The sequence below is a fragment of the Lissotriton vulgaris genome, chromosome 2_1 (genome assembly GCF_964263255.1).
Source record: "Lissotriton vulgaris chromosome 2_1, aLisVul1.2, whole genome shotgun sequence".
Taxonomy (NCBI): domain Eukaryota; kingdom Metazoa; phylum Chordata; class Amphibia; order Caudata; family Salamandridae; genus Lissotriton; species Lissotriton vulgaris.
The window spans coordinates 96,654,616-96,659,025 of record NC_141687.1 but is presented as its reverse complement, the minus strand read 5'-3'; positions in this window follow the sequence as shown (position 1 = coordinate 96,659,025).

Sequence of the window (4,410 nt, the reverse complement as noted above, 5' to 3'; positions counted from 1 at the left end):
TGCTCAGGGAATAGTTTGATAAAATAACAACACACAAATTACAATTTTAAAAATCGCTAGTCAATGTTCCCGGCTCACGCCTCAGGAACCTTACACTCAGTCTGTCGGGTATTGATATTAGATTCATACTCTGTTTTGTTATTTGTTCTATGCCCTGGTTCTTAAGTAATACAGATTATCATTCAAAGTGTCCTGAATTGTGAATGATGGGCTCTATCATAACAGAAGTAATCATATTTGCTTTTGGGGGATTTTTTGGTGAGGGTATCCCTGATGAGATGGTATCGGACAATGGCATTCATTTTTCTTTGGACAAAATGAATGAGTCTTTTGTTGTGAATTATCGTTGGCATAAAGTCAGGATTGTGTGGGAGAAAAACTTAACATGCAACATTGCTGTTTTAAAGAGTGACTTGTACCTTGGTGACCATCAAGTCACTGTTGGGGTTTTGGACCCTCAACAATTCAAAGACCAGGCTTATACCCTTATAGTAAATTCATCGTCAGTAAAGGAGATTCAAATTTGACAAGGATGATGAAATGAGAGACAACATGAAGACATATCAGGAGAAGAGGAAACATTAAATGTACATGTTGGAATTATCAAGCTACCTTCCCTTTGGAGACTGTGGGCCAGTTGGTGAGGATAAAGATGCCAGGAATCATTGTGAAAGGATGTACTATTTGGTCTGAACTCCAGGGAATAGCAAAAGTAATTAAGTCAACAGTGAGATTCCAGGATGAGAGAGTATGTAATTTGTCAATGGGCTCTGAGTCGCAAGGTGATGGGAACTCAGTTGCTTGTCCTAGTAAGGATGAGGATGTGATGGAGGACACTGTTTTCTCACAGCTTGGATAAACAGAGCTGGGTGTGGATGGTAGATTTGCACACAAGAGATGTCTTGGCAATAAGGGTGCAGAGTTGTCAAGTACAATTGGTACTTTGGGTGGAGTAATGACTGATCTGCAAATTGTTGATGGTAAAAGTATACAATAGAACAGGGAGTATAAAATAACAGACCGTCCAACAATTATGTGCTGGATTGACTTCCTTGCTGGATCCTTATCTTTGTTGTTGTAGCAGTTTTTGTCGGTTTTGTGTTAAGAAGGTTGTGGATGATACTGTTGTGGAGTTGGTGTGTTTGTGAGGAGGAATATATGTGGCATGGTTGATTGTGGATACTGTGAGAGAGAATGTGGACTGTAAGTGCATGTGGCTGTGTCCTATTGCATATGTGGTGTGAGAAATTGAATATGAGAGGATCTTTGCTGTGGACATTAGCAGTTATAATTCCAGTCACCACTGAGTACCATTTAAACGAAAAGCAGGGTGAATCAGGTGTACAGAGACTATCAGCGTATCCCATCCTTCTTTTCCCTCCAAAGGCACTTAGGGGCCCATTAGGATGGCGGGCGGATCGCCCCCGCCAGGCTGGCGATTGCCACCGCCGGCCTGGTGGGGGCGATCCACCCGCCATCCTTGCTCTGAAGCCCCCCCGCCATATTAGGATGGCGGGGGGACCGCGGCGGATGGTAAGACCACCGTCCGCCTCTTTTTCAGGTATAATATGGTGGCGGTGTCTACGAGACACCGCCACCCATATTATGATGGCCAATTTGAATGCCTTTGCCGCCACGGAAAGGCATGCAGAGAATCCCTGCGGGGGCCCTTTGCGGGCCCCCAGGGACTCCGGGGGGTGGGGGGTGCACATGGGGGTACCTATAGTACCCCCCGCATTTCAAAGTGCAACATTTGCAGGCACCACGCGGTGCCTGTCAGGTTTTGCTTTAAATGCACTACGTGCATTTTTACCATTGCGGCGGGTGACACTTTCAGCACTACCCGCCGCAATGGTAAAAATACAGGATGCGCCCGCCACTGTGGCGTGCGCATCCTAATGCCACCATCGGGACCCCCGCCCTTATGGCGGGCGGTCCCTTTGTCCGCCCGTCATCCTAATGGGGGCCTTAGTATTATTGCCTAAAGTACTTACCAGTAATTCTAGCACCCTGAATCCAAATATCCTTGTTTTATTGATAACCTATGAGGCTTGTCCACTTCTTTCATTCAGGCATCCAATGTAAATTTCAACAAGCCCAAGAATAAGTAGCTATCCTAATGCCAGCACATCCTGTTCATAACAAAGCCTTAGGAGATATTACTCCCCCTAATTCCTTAAGTCATTTTATGTCAACCAGAGCGAGGGAGAAAGGGAGGTAAAGAATGAAATGTGAAAGTTTCAACTCAGAGCATTTCAATTATAGGTAACTAAGTACTTCTCTTTTCCCTTCCCGGTTTCCTTTATTACATTTGAAGAAAAGCCAAGGTAAAAACAGGACAAATTAAGAAATAATTTGAACCAGTGGTGGCTAGTAGGGAATGGTGGCGGTGTGACTGCGGGGAGGTGGGGAGAAGGTTAGAAAGAAAACTTAGCTGATGGTTGCTAGTCGCCGGTCACCAGCCACCGCCTCTCCTCCCACGTAGGTAGCACACAGGCTCCCAGACTCATCTAGCCAATCAAGATGCTGCCTCATTGCAGCATTGTAATTGGTCTGGGTGCCGTGGTTCGGCACTCAGTAGGAGACTGGGAGGCTGTGCACGTTCTTCACCCAATCAGTACATTACAACCTGGTGGAGAACATGCAAAGTTTGCCTGACTGGCTGGCCCAAGACAACCACCAAACTGTCAGCACTTTAGAGTGTGCTTCCCACTCCTCTCCCTGGCCCCTGCTCTGGTCAGCTCAGCCCAGCCTAGCCCAGCCTAGCCCAGCCCAGCCCAGCCCAGCCCCGCCCGCACCTGAGCAGGAACAGAAAAATTAAATGCAAACAACGTTCCGTTATTATAATTTTATGTTTCCTCTGCACTGCTCTAAAGCAGTGAGGCAACCACTAATTCCAACTCTGATAATATATGTAATTGTAAAACTATACATAGTCCATCAACATAGTCGCTACAAACCCTAGAAAAAAATTGAGACAGAGGCCTAAACAGTCACCCTCCAAATGGTAACTAGACATAATATTGAATCCAAAATATAGAATAGCCATAATATCGAAGTAAAAATATAGAATGGACAAAATATAGAATGGACACAATATAGTGGTGAAAAATATTGAATTATAGGTAAGTAATATAATACCGATTTTTTAAATATTGAAAGTCAAAATATCAAAGTTTATAATATAGGTGTTAAAATATATCACATTTTTAATAATATAAAAATTTCTAAAGTGTTTTTTATGTTAGTATATGTGTGAAAAGTGCATAATATTTTTGTAATTTATTTTAAGTCATGAATGTTATGTTATTTAATTTTTGCGTAATTTAATTCTGTAGCGGGTTCTGGGTTTATAGGGGAAAAGGGTGGGAAGTAATTTAATTATATTAAATTAAATATACATTTTTAGAAACTACTAATTTTTTTAAATTTAATTTTGCGTTTTAGTTCTGTAGCGGGTTGTGGGTTTATAGGGGAATAGGGATGGAAGTAATTTAATTGTAATTAATTAAATATTGTTATGTATTTATTGGTATTCATTTTGAATTTATTGGTAATTCGTTAATATTTGGTAATTCATTTTTATTAATTGATTAATTAATAATTATGTTAATTGTATTAATTTATTTTCCGTAGCGGGTTGTGGGTTTATAGGGGAATAGGGTTGGAAGTAATTTAATTGTAAATAAGCAAATCATTTTTATTTATTTATTGGTATTGATTTCTTATTTATTGTTTATTATTTTTTAATTGGTAATTAATTTGTATTAATTGATTAATTGATACTTACGATAATTATATTAATTTATTTTCTGTTGTGGATTGTGGGTTTATAGGGAAATAGGGTGGGGAGTAATTTAATTGTAATTTATTCCATATTAAAAATACTTTTTGTGTATTGACAATTAATTTACTGTTAATTTATTATTTATTGGTATTAATTTTTATTATTAATTAGTTTTTGTTATTGAAAATTAATTAGTTGTTAATTAATTATGAATAGGCAATTAATTTTAATAACTAATATGTATTTGTATTTCTACTTAATTAATTATTGCATAATATTACATTGGTAATTCATTTTAATATATTTTTTATTGGTATTGATATTTAATTTTTTTTTTTTAATATATTAAATCATTACTTTCCCTACTGTTAAACTCACTAGAGTGGGAATAGTAATTTTTACCCATAGGGTAGTCAACACTTTCCCCACCGTTGCACTCTCTGGAGTGGGAATAGTAATTTTTACCCCTACGCTATCCAATGCTTTCCCTATGGTTGAACTCTCTGGAGTGGGAATAGTAATTTTTACCCGCCCGCTATCCAATGCTTTCCCTACTGTTGCACTCTCTGGAGTGGGAATAGTATTTTTTACTCCTATGCTATCCAACGCTTTCCCTATTGCTG